This window comes from Triticum urartu, chromosome 4A (genome assembly GCF_056163025.1).
Source record: "Triticum urartu cultivar PI428250 chromosome 4A, HENAU_Tu73, whole genome shotgun sequence".
Classification (NCBI taxonomy): Eukaryota; Viridiplantae; Streptophyta; class Magnoliopsida; order Poales; family Poaceae; genus Triticum; species Triticum urartu.
The window spans coordinates 336,185,203-336,203,606 of NC_141876.1; positions in this window are offsets into that span (position 1 = coordinate 336,185,203).

An 18,404-nucleotide genomic window follows, 5' to 3' on the forward strand; every position below is an offset into this window, starting at 1 on the left:
CGTCATGTCTTCTCCAAGTAGAGCAGAATGAGGAGTTCAAGGCATGTGGACTGCTTACATTGGCTTTGTGTTATTTTCGGTGATGTTTATCTAGTTTACTAATTCATCCTGCAAATTTTTTTATGTTGTGTTAGTTGTCAATGTTGCTTTGCATTTTTTGTCATGTGATGTTTTGTAATTTTTAACTCTGGTTTTTATTGAATATAGTAGGTGATTGCAATGGTCATAATGATACACCAATTCACTCTCATTGTCTTGTTGGTAAGGATCATGGTGGTGATGCGGGACATCGATTGAATTCACCAATTGAATCTTCTCCCATAAGTGTGGCCCCTCCTTCTCGTATGTGTTTGTTTTATTTTCTTATTTTTAATTTGCCAATTTGGTTGTATCGCTATTTCTGTTTTAAATTTGATATGTGTCGTATGAGTTTTGAAATGGATTGTTCTTATAAATATCTTCTATTTTTTATGTTTATGCTTTGTTTATTTTGTGTATGGTGCTTACTTGATGTTGTACAAATTGGTGTTGCCTTGCTGTATCTAGTCCGGCATTTTTTTTGTTAACAAACTATGAAGTTAGTGTATGCAACACTGCATTTATATGTATATGTGAACTCCACTTTATGTATGTGTGAACTGCATAGTTGTTTTATTCAGGTCTTTTTGTACGTATGTGTGTAGTCCATTACATTGATATATGAACTGCATTAATTTTTGTTTGGCTTATGATTGTAGCACTACATTTATATGTATAAGTGTACTGCACTTGTTATTTTTGTGCACTTTTTTAATGACCATAGTTAAACTTCATTTTGACGTAGTGTCTGTTTTTCATACTAGGGCGCCTGGGTTTGAGGATGTTACTCAATTGATTGAGCATTATTTTGCATAGCGTGACGTTGGTGCGAGCTTTGAGCAGAGACAGATCGTGTTGTCTGAAACACAATCTCAATCTGTTGATGGTACAGAGGAAGTTACACAGGAGTGGATGGTCTCGGAACAGCTTCGTGCATATGAATTAAAGCAAAGCAAGAAGAAGTTGAGGTTTGAAAATGACTCAAAAAAGTATGCAGAGAAGGAGAAGCAGAGGAGAGCTGCAGATGGTGCCAACAACGGAGCCAAATTTGTCAAAGTCAAGCAGCCTGCTTTGCAGAAGAAGAGACTGAGTTCTGGTGCTGAGGAAGGTGGTAATCCTCGGCGGATTCCACATGGTTCTTGCATGAACAATAATCTTGAAAAGAGAACTGCTTAAGCTGGTGCAAAGGATCCTCAGTGCAAGCGACCACATGTCAGTGAAGGTCGCAACTCTGACAATGACGACTTTGTGCTTGCTGATTTTGTGAGGGATGCTCAGACTTGTAGAAGGGAAGACTGTGGTTCATCTAAGAGTCAACCCAAGCATCCCCGTGATGATGGTGATGAAGGTGTTGGTGCTGACTCTTGTGGGGAGAAAGATGTTGTTCCAAAGTTTTGTTGAAGTGGACTACATTTGTTTCCTTCATTGTTATTCTATCCGTGGTTTTTTGTCTCTTTATGGCTAATTTCTAATCTGGACTACATTTCCCTTTACACCAAGGAAGAAGTCCAGTAAGAGCAATGCAACTGAAGATGATGCTGAGGGAGATGATGCTCGATTTAACAAGACCGTATGTTTGTCGCTCCCCACTGTTTGCAAAGCCACTGCTTCATTGAAAGAAGCACACTGTAGTCCTATTCGGGATGCTAGATTCGATATTATCTTTTAACTGACTATAAAGAAAAATGTGTCACTCATTCTTATGTGCTATCTGATGGGAGTGATTGACCCTGCCACAATGATAATGGACTTTTGGAATGGCAGGGTTCTTCGAATCAATCATGATCCAGTTCATCACATTTTTGATTTACCTATGTGAAGTCACACTGCACCAATGCCTGCAACCAGCGGCCGTGATGACTCATTGACTGCCCTCAAGCATGAGCTTGGCTTTGACCATTCAAAAAGTATAGGTATCTAGGACTTGCTTCAAAAGCTGGAGGTGTTGGTGGAGGAAGATGATCATGTGATGGTTGATATTGCTGTCAAGGTGTTCTTCCTGATACTTTATCAGAATTTGCTGAGCCCTGGGCCTGTAGTTCGTTCGGGCAGGGTTGCTGCCATGGTTGAGAACATGGATTATGCGGCTATGGTGCAAATGGACTTTTGTCAACTTGTTATTGATGAGCTGCAGGCAGCTGTGGTGAAGTGGCAGACAGAAGGCAGCAAGCAGAATTGTGCAAAGCGTTGTGCCATTGTCCCCTTGATTATGTATCTTGATTGCTTGAAGCTTCGCAACTTTTCAGTTATGCACAAATTGACGCCACGCGCGTAATACCTGATGACCAAGGATGTGATTAAGTTATACAACGAGGATATGCTTGTCAAGGGAAAGATTTATTTGGAATCTGAAAAATTTGGGAAACTGTCGGTTAGTGCTTCTGAGTTTTTAAGATCAGAGTTTTTTTTAAAGTGTAGTCATTATAAAGCGGAACTTTCTAGTATTCACATGTGTACTTATGTTCCCTTCTGTCTTTTTCTTTTCAGTGGAAGGCGTCAGGTGATATTTTCCACAACCGTGTTGCTACCGTGCTATGTAGCGGCTCTGATGCGGGGCCTAGCACTCATGCAAGGTTTTATGAGCCTATCTGTAGCCAGCTTCCTGCCTGTGATGATGGGGCGCTGCCTACTCGTGGTTTCACGGCTCGTCGGATGTTTGGTAATAGAAGCTATCCTAAACAGACATTTATTGGTGGCAAAAAACATGAGGAGATTGATGAACTTATTCTGAAGGTTTTGAAGTTAATTGAAGATTTACCAACCTCTGGTGAGAGGTTGAGGACAGTTGCTGGTTTTTTCTCTGCTAGCCATGGCCCACGAGATGAAGATATTGTTGCTTCTCACAATTTTGATTGTGGCATGGTTCAAAATCTAAAGATTGCATTTCGTATGCTCAGTTGAAACATTCACAAGAAGGAAAGTGTGCTTTGTATGAGAAGGACGTTGAGCACATTTTGGATGAAATGGACCGTCAGGATGCCGGCACAGGCGCTGATAATGCACGTTATAGGTTTTTTGTGCTTTTGAGCCTCTTTCATGTATTATGTGGACTGCTCCTGACTATTTTTTTGTCATAGGATGGAGTGGAATCCTCTGGTGTCCATGCATCTAGGGACGGTGAAATTGGTCAGGTACAAGTACTTCTGCCATGTGCCTCTCTGCTTGAACTTGCATTTTTTGCTTTCCGTTTTATTCTATTTTTTGTGTACCTCATGATTGTAAAATGTTTACTGCTTGTGGATAGCTGAAGTTTTTTTGGTCTTTACCATCTTTTTTCGTTTTCATTTGTTCTATGCACGTAGACTGGAGTTGCTGCTTGTTATGTGCACAAAGATTCATACGGTGGCTCTGAGAAGGATGAGGACTTAGCTAATGCATCGTCCCCTCCGGATGTTGTAGTTGATAAGGTTTAGTGGAATTACTTTTTCTGTTAGTGGGTTGTAATCTAATATTTTATTGTTGTTATAAGCTTGACGTACGCTGTTCTTGTAGTGATCCAACCTCAAACGGTCGAATTCTCTGTTCATAAGTTTCATCCTTGGATCGGTAATGCTGACACACATAGTACTCGAAGGATTTATAATAGAGTCCAAGCACACACTTATTACATCGAATGTCTCTAAAAGAGAACTTATTACAATAAATATGGCTTAAGGCCATCTAAATAAGATAATAGCGGAAGGCTTGGAAGATAAAGTGAGTCCATCAACTCCAACGGCGTAGCTGAGTGCACGACAACGACCTAGCGCACCTTACTCTTCGTCTGAAAAGTATGCAACATGATACATTGCAGCCCGAAACGGGTCAGCACATGGAATATGCTGGCAATGTAACACGGTAGAGAAATGAACAGAATAAATTCTATCACTAGATGCATATATGGTTGGTGGAGGCTCTATGGTTACAATGTTTTGCGAAAAGCCAATTTTTTCCTACAACAAAGGAATATGTTTTGTTTAACTATCTTGGTAGTTGTAAAACACTAAGAAGGTTCCTCCAACTCAATCCCAATTAAGTAGTATTAATAACCCAACAAAATTAATTTAGAGTCATGAGATCAACATGATAATCCAAGAACCAGGTACTCAAGATGTCCATAACCGGGTACATGGCTAATCATGGTTAGTTTGTACACTCTGAAGAGGTTTGCACACTTTTCCCCACAAGAATCGATCTCCTCCGTTGGATTTCTCGCACTACATGGTGTTTGAGAAACGGATGACCGAGACACAGTCTTTCAGAAAATTAACTCTAACCCTTGGTAGAAAGTATCAACCTACATCCCCTACATCTTCTAGCCTACCACTTGAAGAGGTCATGCAACTTACTCAACTATGCTAGAGCCCATAATAGCATGTTGCTGCACACGGAAGTTTCAAGCATGAAATAATCTTATGATCCCTTTGATCCTGGGTGGCGAACCATAGGATGATCACACGGGTAGTCCAGGATATCCTAGGACAACACTAGATTCTATAGCTGCCCGCAACCAATCCACCCAGATGTGTATTTAAGTAGCCACCTTAAGTTAACCATTAATTAACAATCTCATATATGTCATGGATACACTCAAACCGAATCCACATCTACGAGCATAGCATGGCAATATAAGCATAACGTAGAAGTAACTCCCCAGGGTTTGATAATAAAAGGGCAATAGGTTCTACCTCATCATCTACTTCCCAATACCCACATGTTAATCACAACCTAATCATGCAGTGTTTGAGGGTTGTAACTAATGCATAAAACTGGGTAATAAAGGAGTATGATCAATGTGTTACTTGCCTTGCTGATGATCCGCAAAACCTACAGACTCGTAGTAGCATGCTGCGCACTCCGGGAATTCTATCAAAGACAAACAATAACATACATAAGCACACAAGAAAGGATGCACGGGTAAAACTCAAATAAGAAGATCCAATCTGAAAGTTCAACTAAAGAGATTCGATTTGCAAAAAAGAATCAATCGAACCGGAGCTACGGAACTAAAACTATGATAAAAAGATATTCGAATTCAAATCTGCTTGAAACCAAATTTTAAATTGTCAAAATCTTGTTCAAGTTGATTAAACAGAAAGAGGGGCTCGATACGAAGATTTTGGCGTTGGTTTCACTGGATTTGGACGAACTATTAAAAAGTTGCGAGGGTTTGAAGATCAGGGGCTAATCTGCGATAAAAGTAATCGCGGACAGGTCCCTGGAGGAAAAGAAAATAAAAATAAAAATCTATCGGACGAATGTCCACTAACAGAAACGAACGGACGAACTCGTTCGTTTAAAATGAACTAACGAGCGGACGCTCACTAAATAACGAAACCAAAGAAAAACCGAACCGATCTAATAAAATAAAAAAACCGAACTAGGGTTTTTAAAAAACGAGACGGTTTTTACCTAAACCGAAAAAAACGATGGCGGCGGATTTCCGACGAGGAGGGCGGCGAACGGCGAGGCGGCATGCTTCGCGGGCGACGGCGCGCAGCGCGGGGCGGAGAGCAGCGGAGCAGCGGCATGTGGCGCAGCGCGGGCTCGGCGGCGGGGTGCGGCTGTGGAGCGGGAGGAGGTGAGCAGGGGCGGCGGCCACCGGTATTTAGGAGGGGAGGGACGGGGTTGGCAGCTTGGGGGAAGGGCAACAGCGGACGGGGCGGAGTCAGACTCCGGCGAGTCCGGCGCGAGCACGGCTCGCGATGCTGGGACGGTGGCGCGCGATGGGCCGGCTGGGCTTCGACCTAGTTGGTCCAGAGACTTTTTTTTAAATCCTAAATCAAAAAATCAAAAAATGCGAAAAACAATTTTCACCATCTAAATAAAATATTTAGAACAAAGTGACCATTTTCTTGGCCAAAAAAGAAATTTTGAAAAATGCGTATTTTTCTAATTGAGATAAAATAGCTATAAAATCCAAGTAAAATTATTTATTTCATTTTAATGTTTTTCCCCCAATATGTCTTTTATTTTGGAGAAGTCATGTTATCTCCTCTCTTTTGTTTTTATATCAAATAGTTTGGAGATAAAAATAATTAAAACCAAAATGATCCTCTTTTCAATATTCAAGAAAATTCAAATATGAAAATGATAAAACCCCCAACTCTCTCTGTGGGTCCTTGAGTTTCTTAGGATCACAATCCAAAATGCAAGTAAAATATGATATGCGTATGATGACCTATGTATAACATTCCAAATTGAAATTTGGGATGTTACAGTTCTGTTCACTCATGTGCATTTCATTTACATATGTGAGCTGCGTAGTTTTACATGTGTGTGCTTCAGTCTTTGACAGAAGTGAACTGCAGTTCTTTTTTGCATATGTGGGCTGCAGTGTTTGAAATAAGTGAACTGCATTTCTTTTTACATATATGGACTATAACTCTTTGACATGTGTGGGTTGCAGTGTTTGACATAAGTGAACTGTAGTTATTCTACATATATGGACTGAAGTCTTTGACATACGTGAAGTGTGTGTTGTTGTGTTAATTAATCCCTCGCTCATTTGTGTCATTGTGTCTTTTTCAAACTTTTTATAGCCTAGAGATGAAAACGTAGAAGTTCATGTTGATGTGAACGAGGGGGATTGTGCTACTGCTGCTGGTGGCAGTGTTGACGCTTTTGTATCGGTTGCCGTTGATAGTGCAGAACCTTCCGTAGCTCAGGAGTCCCACGATACTGTTTCCCCTAGTCATCATGAAGTTCCTGACGTTGGCATTGAAAAGCCGCTAGAGAATGTCATTCCTGCTAGTAGAGTTGCTGCTTCTCCTGTTTGTCTGATGCCCAACGATGTTCCTGATGTATTCAGAGTGGAGCCTCATCCAGCTGAGGTATCCAAGGATGTTGCGGTTGACCATACTATCATAAACCCAAAGAATGCTAATGTTGCTACAGTAGTGCAGTCTAGTGAGGCTGTGGTGGTTTCGTCACAACCTAGCCAAGTAAATGTTTTGGTCAGCTTTGAAGAACAACAGCATGAAGACTCTCACACTAAAGGCAAGATTTTTGTTTCGAATAATTAAGTTGAAGTTTTTCTCATTCAATTTTTTTAATTACTATGGTAGCTGCATTAGATGCTTAATCATAAGTGGAACTTCATCTTTTGTTGGTGAATTTCAAAATAGCTAGCAGAATTTCCTTGTCTTAATAGTAAACTTCATTCATTGGATAAGTGAACTTCACCTTTTTTACTACAGATGACGAACTTCCTGTTGTGACACCGTCGAGCATTGATCCAGCTCTTCTAAAAAGATACAATGAGTTATACAGTGTTGTTATGAGGACTCAGAAGGACAAAAGAAGAATTATGGCTTTTTAAAAATTGTTTTGTTCATATATATTTTCTAATTTCAGTCTTTGCCCTTTCTTGTTCTTGTTATTATTGTACTATCTTATGTTTCAGTGTTTCATAAAAAATTCAGGGACATGATTGCTTTTAAAACTAAGATGGCTAATATTACCATTGGCGAAGTTGGTCAATCTTTTTGGGATAAAGGGATGCTCACTACAGCCCTTGTAGACCTTGGGTTTTCTTTGCTGGTAGATAAGTTTAACGGATCTCCGATGATGGTTGTCCCGTACCATATTTGTGTAAGCATGCAGAAATTTTTGTTTTTGTTTTTGATTTTCTTTTCTAATTTCATGTGATGACCTGTTTGCTTGAGCACTATTGCTTTGTTTGGTTTTGTTTTGACACACAAGTATTTGGCATGGTGGTAGTGTAGGCAGGAGTGTGAAATTGATGTTCTCTTCAAAAGCCGAGGAGCGTGTTGATAAAAAAGATATGGTGAGTGATGTTTTTATGTGTTGAAGATCATTTTGTGTGTGTTGGTTTTATAGTGTTCTTTTTCTTGTTCTTGTAATTCGTTTATTTATTTATTACTTCCAACAGGTCCTATTTGCAACAATTGATCCGCCGGAGACGAGGGATGGCATTGGTAATTATTAATTATTGTGTAGTCGCCTTGAATTTGAAGGAAAGGCGGTTTGAATTGCTTGACTCACTCAATAAACCTGGCAGCTATGATGCAAACATGATTTTTAGAAGGATGGTTAAATATATCAAGCATGCATGGAAAGAAGGTAGCTCAAGTTCTGATGAGCCGTTAAATCCTCCTACACTTGATGGATTTGTGTTGAAACATGTTATTCACTACAAAAAAAGACACATCCGTGACATTTTGGGCCGAACGAAAATTTTTTTGTCATACATATGATACTTCTATGACGATAATTGTGACAAAACCCAGTATCATCATAGATGTGGTGGGCTCCTACTTCTATGACAAAAAATCATGACAGAAAATGGGCTTTTCGTCCTGGGCGGGCCGGAGACGCAGGTGCATGACATTCTTTGGGCTGTCCATGCTGGAAAAAACCGTGGTAGAAGCGAGGGGGAGGAAAATTTCAAGGAGTTCCCGGTTACGGTGGGAGGTCGGGGGCCGAGCGATGCGCGTTTCTCTCGTACACGTACGCGCGTGTGTGCAAGGCGTTGGCTCTAACTGAACCCGAGAGAGGCATTGGGCTGTAACTGAACCCGAGCAATTGCACTGTAGGCTACGTGTTACTGAACCCGAGCGATCGATCGATGGCTGTTAACTGAACCCGATCGAGCGATTCCTTCGCTACTGCTGCTAACTGAAGCCAATCGATGCTGCCTCTGGGATGAACAGTGAGCGTTACGGGGGGTTTGGATGAACAGTGAGCGGTGGTGTTGCCTTTGGATGAACCGGACCCCGTGGTGTGGTGGAGGGCTGGATGAACAGTAGACGGTGGAGGGGTGCCCGTGGAGGGGTGGTTTAACAGGACCCCGTGGTGTGGAGGGCTAGATGAACAGTAGACGGTGGAGGGGTGCCCATGGAGGGGTGGTTGAACAGTAGCCGGTGGAGTAGCGCGCGGTGGAGGCTGGATGAACAGGAGCCCGTGGAGGCTAGAGGAGGTCGACGGTAGCCCGTGGAGGCTGGATGAGGTCGATGGTGGAGACGAATAGTATCCTGTGGAGTCCCGTTTTGCGGGACGCCACACCCCTCCCGATGAACAGGACCCCCGTTTCGACCGTAGCGCTCCAACACAAGTCTGTTTCCTCCGTTTTGCGGTACGGCACTGTAACACCCTCGATGCGGCTATATCCCCCACGTGTCGAAGAACGACTTAGAGGCATAACCGCATTGAAAGCAATGTCGCAAGTGAGGTAATCTTCGCAAACAACCCATGTAATACAATAGGTGAAAAGATACATAGTTGGCTTACAATCGCCACTTCACACAAATACATGAATAAAGCATTACATCAACCAGATACAATCAAGGTCCGACTACAGAACCAAAATAAAAGAAGAACCCCAAAAGTGACAAGGTCCCCGATCGACCCCAACTGGGCTCCACTACTGATCAACTAGAACGAAACAACACAAAGGACAAGATCTTCATCGAGCTCCTCCTTGAGCTTGGTTGCGTCACCTGCTCTGTAACATCGGCACCTGCAAACTGGTTTTGGAAGTATCTGTGAGCCACAGGGACTCAGCAATCTCGCACCCTCGCGATCAAGACTATTTAAGCTTATGGGTAAGGTAAAGGTATGAGGTGGAGCTGCAGCAAGCGACTAGCATATATGGTGGCTAAACATACGCAAATGAGAGCGAGAAGAGAAGGCAAAGCATGGTCGAGAAAGTATGATCAAGAAGTGATCCTAAAACAACCTACGTCAAACATAACTCCAACACCGTGTTCGCTTCCCGGACTCCGCCGGAAAGAGACCATCACGGTTACACATGCAGTTGACTCATTTTAATTAAGTTAAGGTTCAAGTTATCTACAACCGGACATTAACAAATTCCCATCTGCCTGTAACCGCGGGCACGGCTTTCGAAAGTCAAATCCCTGCAGGGGAGTCCCAACTTAGCCCATGACAAGCTCTCACGGTCAACGAAGGAATAGACCTCCTCCTGAGACGTTCCGATCAGACTCGGTACCTCGGTTCTTCAAGACACTTCGACAGGTTAAAACAAATCCAGCAACACCGCCCGAATGTGCCGACAAATCCCGATAGGAGCTGCACATATCTCTTTCTCAGGGCACACTTAGATGAGACTAGCTACGAGTAAAACCAACCCTCAAGTTTCCCCGAGGTGACCTCGCAGGCAGCTTAGTTCGGACCAACACTCAGAGGAGCACTGGCCCGGGGGGGGGGGTTAGAATAAAGATGACCCTTGAGTTAAGGGGTTGGGCATTGCTGGAGGAGTTTTATTCAAGGCGAACTGTCAAGGGGTTCCCATTATAACCCAACCGCGTAAGGAACGCAAAATCCGGGAACATAACACCGATATGAAGGAAACTAGGGCGGAAAGAGTAGAACAAAACACCAGCATAAGGCCGAGCCTTCCACCCTTTACAAAGTATATAGATGCATTAATTAAATAAGAGATATTGTGATATCCCAACAAGTAAACATGTTCCAATAAGGAACAACATCTCCATGTTCCAACAAGGAACAAACTTCAATCTTCACCTGCAACTAACAACGCTATAAGAGGGGCTGAGCATAGCGGTAACATAGCCAAACAACGGTTTGCTAGGACAAGGTGGGTTAGAGGCTTGGTTCAACAATATGGGAGGCATGATAAGCACGTGGTCGGTATCGCAGCATAGGCATAGCAAAAGAGCGAGCAACTAGCAAGCAAAGATAGAAGTGATTTCGAGGGTATGGTTATCTTGCCTGAAATCCCACAAGGAAGAAGAACGAGTCCATTAAGAAGACAAACGGACATAGTCGAACGGGTCCTCACAAACACGACATTACCGGATCCAACCCGAAGAAGCAAACAACGGAAAGAAGCACACAACATAGTAAACAACCAACACATGAACATGGTATGAAATGCGGGATGCGGTATGCGATGCATATGCATGATTTGACAAGAAATGCATGAAGCTGGCCTCAACTTGGAAATCCAAGTGTGCCACTGGAAAGGTGATATGAAATCGCTTGAAAACGATATAGAGAACGCCGGAATCGGGGTTACGGTTTGGAAATGGCAAGCAATTCAAATATGGCCACGTTCTGCGATTTACAGCAAGTAGTCATCTAAATGCAACAAGATGAACATGCTACAACACTCAAACATGACAACAAAATACAAGGCAGGGATCCATTCATGAAGCTTACCAAAATACTAGCACTGAGCTACGGCCAATTCATCCATAAACAGGTTCAAACAAGCATGGCAAAAATGCATATGACAAACAGATTTCAGACTTAGTGAAATTAACACTTGTGTGGAATTCCAGATCAGATAGCACTCTTCGGAGCAACAAAACTACATGCTACAGGACATGAACATGGCAAAGTAGAGCATGGCATGGAGCTACTCAAAGAGCTTAACAAAAGTCCCTTAGTGACCTTGAGCCAAAAGGGATCATAAAATACAATTGCAAGCATGTGAACATGGCAAAAACATAATCAGTTCCCAGACTTAGTGAAAACTGGAACATGCTGAAACAGATATCAAGTAGGCATGTTTACGAGCTCGATGCACTCACTACAGAGCAAGCCATGACAAGCTAAGAATACACCCATCCAGAATACACAAAATACAAGCTAGACATGGCAAGAACAATAGCATAGAATGCACGTATCAACTACAGCATCATCGGCAAAATCGCTAACAAGTAGACAATCTTCCCAGATTCACGAAATAGCAAAAGTAGAGCTCGATTGACTCAAGCTAGGTTGCTCCAAAATTGCAAACAAAGACATGGATGGATAGAGCACTACAAGATTAACAAAACATATGGCATAATGAAATAAACAGTCCAAGGACTTGGTGGAAATGCTAAGTCCCTGAAATCAGCATTAACAAGTGCACCACTTTGCAAGCTTGTGCTAGTCACCACACACATCACAAAAATACATGGGTTGCATCTCTGGATATGTGGCAAAACATATAACAAAACTCATGTAGAGCTCACGGGCATATCATGCACACAAAAATCATGGCAAAAATGACAAATATCTAAATGGAGCAGCAGATCTGACAATTATCTCAAATAGCATTCTTCTAATAGCATTTCGGGCATCAAGATGAGCTCAAATGAAAATGATGCAGTGAGATGAAATGATGTACTCTCTGAGGCGAACATTTTGATATGCTATATGCATGAATCGGAGCTATGGATGCAAAGTTACGGCATGAAGAACATGGGCATATGGATCTGAAATCTCAGGACTTAGGGAAAAATCAACCTCTCACAGATCTCAGATCTAGGGTTTGATCCGAATGCACGCAGACTGAGGCGGGGATGAGCCATCGCCGGAGTAGGCGCCGGAGAAGAGTTGAGGTGGTGGCCGGGCTCGAGGTCGCCGGATCCGGTCCGGCCCGACCGGATCCGTGACGAGCGACGGCGGAGGCGGTTCACGGCGCCTCGGCGGATGCGGGGCGAGCCACATGGCGGCGACGGCGGGGTCTTCCGGCGGCGGGGCGGCAGAGCATCTGGCGGAGGCGGCGGCGAAGCGCCTGGCGGCGGCGGCGGGGTGCCTTAGCGGGCGGCGCGGAGCCAGCAGAGGCGGGCGGCGGCACACCGGGCCCGAGGGCCGCGGTCGGGCTCGCGGGCCCGCGGTGGGTAGGCGCGGGGCGCCGGGACGCGTGGCGGCGGCCGGTTAGCCGAGGGCGGCGACCGGCTGACGTGGCAGCTCCTGATAGGTCGGAGCGACGTGGAGGGCGTGGCCGGACATGTCCGGCGGCGCGCGTAGGAGTTTTAGGGTTTGGACTGCGCGAAAAATCGGGGAGAGCCACATATTTATAGGTAGAGGGAGCTAGGAGAGTCCAAATGAGGTGCGGTTTTCGGCCACGCAATCGTGATCGAACGACCGAGATGATGGAGGAGGTTTAGGTGGGTTTTCGGCCAAATTGGAGGTGTGTTGGGCTGCAACACACACGAGGCCTTTTCGGTCCCTCGGTTAACCGTTGGAGCATCAAACGAAGTCCAAATGGTACGAAACTTGACAGGCGGTCAATCGGTAGTAAACCAAGGACGCTTGGCAAGTCTCGGTCCAATCCGGAAATGTTTAATCCCCACACACGAAAAAAAGGTAGAAATGACCACCGGAGGAGAACGGAATGCTGGAATGCAAAACGGACAATGGGGAGAATGCTCGGATCCATGAGACGAACATGTATGCAAATGAAATGCACATGATGACATGATATGTAATGCATGACACGCAAGCAATGACAAGGCACAACAGCGAATAACTGGACGACACCTGGCACATCGGTCTCGGGGCGTTACAACACTCCACCACTATGAGAGGATCTCGTCCCGAGATCTAGAATGGCACCGGAGGGGCAACAGAAGAGAAACGAGAAGAGGTAAAATTAAGTTGCTTCTTTGACCAATGAGTGAAACCAAGGAGCCTTGAAAAGGTTAAGCCATTTCGATAAAAGAATACGACGGAGATGAACGAAGTTGAAAACACTCCGTTAGAAAAGAGGAACAAGGAAGAACAACTTCGGGCAGCACTTCGATTGAAAAGTGATACAAGACTTGATAAAATGAAAGAACTTGAGCAGCGGGCACACACTCCGGTTAAATGGATAAGCACGAAAAGAACAAGGTCCTGACAAGAACAAGAATAAGGGTTGAAGAGAGCAGCAACACAAAGCCTTCGGAAGAAAAGAGAGAAATGGAATGGAATGAACGGAGGAGAAAACAACATCTTCTACCTTGAACGAGCTTGCAAAAGCATCTTTAGAAGAAAGTTCGAACAGAGTTGTTGGAAAACCAACAACGAAAGGAATAAGCTTGATATGGTCTTATGGAATACATCTCAGATTATGAGGTGACAACCTGTCACTCACGGGAAGAAGAATTGAATTGATAAGGACAAGGAGATGAGAAAGTTATTTCACCAGGAGGATAGATGAAGCACTATGATCATATATTATCACCATTAATAGCAAAAATCCTTAGGGAAAGCTTTAGGTGAAATATAACCCCAGATGACTCCAATGACGAGATTGATGGATTTAAAAATATCTCATTCTTAACAACATGTGTATCATGGAACATGAACTCAAATTATCAGGAATGACATAATACCACCTCTACTGATACGGAAGGAAGAATTGCACTCCGGATTGCAAGAAGAAGAATGCTTGAGCTCCTCTGAAAAGAATCTTGATGAACAATTCGAGAAGGAATTAAATCCTTGATGAACCATCATGTAGAACCTCCCTGAAGAACTCCATTAAACGGAAAGAAAGGGTAGTTGAAAACACAAGGTGAAGACTTGCAATGATTAGATGGATCTTCACTATGAAACAAATTGAGATAGCTTGGAACTCTGGAAAAGAAAGATGAGCACTTGAAACCAAGAATATGTATGATGAACCACTCCGGAATAAGGAATTGAATCATTTGGATGAAACAAGAATAGGAATTACATTATGCTTATCCTTCACCAATTAAATTGATGACAATCAACGGATTTGACATATTACTTATTCTCATAGAAAAGATTAAGAGAGATATAGCGCCAACTTGGGAAGGTCTTCTATGAACCACGGGTAGGATTGACAACGAATAAATTGATAAGGAAGAGAAATCTGGAAGAGCCACTGTAAGAAATGAAAATGAACGAAGAAAAGATAAAGGAACACCGGGAAGAATTATGAAATGAACGAAGATATTTGAGAGAATTTAGACCCATGAGAACGAAAAGATTACGAGCTGATAAGAGAATACTTGAATGAAGCACCGGTAAGATTGGAGAATGATAAATCACAGCTGAGAATGAATAAGTCTTCTAAAATGATGGGCTCCGGAGAATCAAATTGAAAAGAATCTTGAATTGCTCCGGATAGGTGAAAAAAATTCTCACAATCGAAAATAATTATGAGAGGATGGAATCAAGCTAGAATCACGAATCTTGAAAAGAATGGAGCAAAATTTAAGAGAAACTCTTCTTCGGTCTTCAAATGCAGAGAATGACGATGAGAAACACCACCATGAATTGTTGAGACACTCTGGAAGAATCAAAAGCGAAGAGGTTGAGCCAACGATGAAAAGAATTGTGAAAGATCTAGGAGAAGACATTTGACTGATGATAAATCATTCTTACGTGAAACTTTGAAAAGAATTTAGGATAGCTCCGGGAAAAATAAGAAGAGTCAGGTAAGATCCTGGGAAAAAACCTGTGGGTTAGGGCCCACTCAAAAGAAACGCCATTGAAATGATTTAAAAGAGAGGTTGCACCGGTTGAATTAAATGGCTTGAATTAGATAACATCCTTGAAAGAGCTTGAACGAATGTAGAGTGGAAACACGAATCTTCTGAGATATCTTTAGCACTCCAGAACAAAAAAATAGCAAGAAGTGGAATGATAAAGAGGTGCACCGGTAAGAGAAGGTATTTGAAACGAGGAAAAAAGGATATGATCCACAAGCTTGACTTGGTTCCACCGGAGAATAAAAACGAGTGATGAGAGACGAACTTGAAGCTTCGTTAGAATCTTCATGAGATTCATCGGATAAGAAAATTGATAGAAAAGAATGGAGAGACTTCACATCAATAAGATGGATACTCGATTAAGAGATCTGAATCCTTGGAGAAAAACAAAGGGGGGTGGGAAAAACAAAGACAATTTGGAATGGGTGAAACGAACACCGTTGAGTAGAACTGATACTTGATCTTGCGAATGTTGACGTGGTCGGATCCACTTGAAGAGGAGCACACCGGTTGAAAAGAAATTGAAAAGAAAAACTCGATGATCGAGAAGGATAAGTATTCACATAGAAATATGAGAACACCGCTTAGAAAAGATATGGAATCAATACTTGACTCCGAAGCAACTCGAATACCACAATGAAAACAAAACAAAGGATTGGCTTGCAAAATAAGCCGGAACAAACATATGATAGAGATTTCGTCTGAAGTTTTCGTGGTGGGGCCTACACGGGCTCGATCGTACAGCACCATCATGTACAAGGCATTGCACATGACATACGAAGCGTCCCCGAGTCAGCATAGCCAAGGACTCTTTCAGACACAACGAGACCACTGTAAAACCGACCGTGAATAGGAGGACCACTAGACGTCGAACCCCAATTTCATATCATACATCTGTCGGAAAGATATCCTAAGAACTACTTGAATTCCCACTTATAAACTCCCGAATTTTTCCGGTTATGCAATCAGGTGTTGGGGATACAGGGGAAGCATAATATCTCACTCAAAACTAGCAAATCCTACATCCAGCTGTATCCATCCTTCAACACATAACCAAGAAACCTTCGGAAATCATCTACCTCAACCTTCGAAAAGCATCCGTTATACAAGTTATGGCAATACTCCCGAACTCCCGCCCCAGTACTGGGTGGCGTCGAGGTTATCTCACCAACGAACTGCATAAAAGAGATTTTCGATGTCGGCGTACTAAACTCAGGTATTCCAGAACTGCAACGATAAAATTATGACGACAACACCTCAGAGCTCAACTCCCCGGGACACTTCCACAAAACCCCTGACAGGAGGCACCAAGATAACGTTCGTCATAAAACCATCGGAACGATTCCAAGATACCCGCGTGATCCTAAAAAAAATTAGTGAAAATTGAGGAGAGAAGAGTCAAAACTCTATGTCAGGATGCCTTACCAGAGCGATGAGGAGACTGGGAAGTAAAAAGAATTCCTAAACTCTCCGATATATAATTCCTAAATGACTCAAAACATTTTTCTAGACACAACTCGGCTGCTAAAAACGATCAAGCAATGGGGCTCCTAAGGTCGGGGAAGGCTCTGATAGTAACGCCCTCGATGCGGCTATATTTCCCACGTGTCGAAGCACGACTTAGAGGCATAACCGCATTGAATGCAATGTCACAAGTGAGGTAATCTTCGCAAACAACCCATGTAATACAATAGGGGAAAAGATACATAGTTGGCTTACAATCGCCACCTCACACAAATACATGAATAAAGCATTACATCAACCAGATACAATCAAGGTCCGACTACGGAACCAAAATAAAAGAAGAACCCCAAAAGCGACAAGGTCCCTGATCGACCCCAACTGGGCTCCACTACTGATCAACTAGAACGAAACAACACAAAGGACGAGATCTTCATCGAGCTCCTCCTTGAGCTTGGTTGCGTCACCTGCTCTGTAACATCGGCACCTGCAAACTGGTTTTGGAAGTATCTGTGAGCCACAGGGACTCAGCAATCTCGCACCCTCGCGATCAAGTCTATTTAAGCTTATGGGTAAGGTAAAGGTATGAGGTGGAGCTGCAGCAAGCGACTAGCATATATGGTGGCTAAACATACGCAAATGAGAGAGAGAAGAGAAGGCAAAGCACGGTCGAGAAAGTATGATCAAGAAGTGATCCTAAAACAACCTACGTCAAACATAAATCCAACACCGTGTTCGCTTCCCAGACTCCGCCGGAAAGAGACCATCACGGTTACACACGCAGTTGACTCATTTTAATTAAGTGAAGGTTCAAGTTATCTACAACCGAACATTAACAAATTCCCATCTGCCCGTAACCACGGGCACGGCTTTCGAAAGTTCAAATCCCTACAGGGGAGTCCCAACTTAGCCCATGACAAGCTCTCACGGTCAACAAAGGAATAGACCTCCTCCCGAGACGTTCCGATTAGACTCGGTACCTCGGTTCTTCAAGACACTTCGACAGGTTAAAACAAATCCAGCAACACCGCCCGAATGTGCCGACAAATCCCAATAGGAGCTACACATATCTCTTTCTCAGGGCACACTCAGATGAGAGTAGCTACGAGTAAAACCAACCCTCAAGTTTTCTCGAGGTTGCCCCGCAGGCAGCTCAGTTCGGACCAACACTCAGAGGAGCACTGGCCCGGGGGGGTTAGAATAAAGATGACCCTTGAGTCTGCAGAACCCAAGGGAAGGTGGTAGGTTGTTAGTGCAAATGGTAAAACCAAGGTTGGGCATTGCTGGAGGAGCTTTATTCAAGGCGAACTATCAAGGGGATCCCATTATAACCCAACAGCGTAAAGAACGCAAAATCCAGGAACATAACACCGATATGACGGAAACTAGGGCGGCAACAGTGGAACAAAACACCAGGCATAAGGCCGAGCCTTCCACCCTTTACCAAGTATATAGATGCATTAATTAAATAAGAGATATTGTGATATCCCAACAAGTAAACATGTTCCAATAAGGAACAACATCTCCATGTTCCAACAACGAACAAACTTCAATCTTCACCTGCAACTAACAACGCTATAAGAGGGGCTGAGCAAAGCGGTAACATAGCTAAATAACGGTTTGCTAGGACAAGGTGGGTTAGAGGCTTGGTTCAACAAT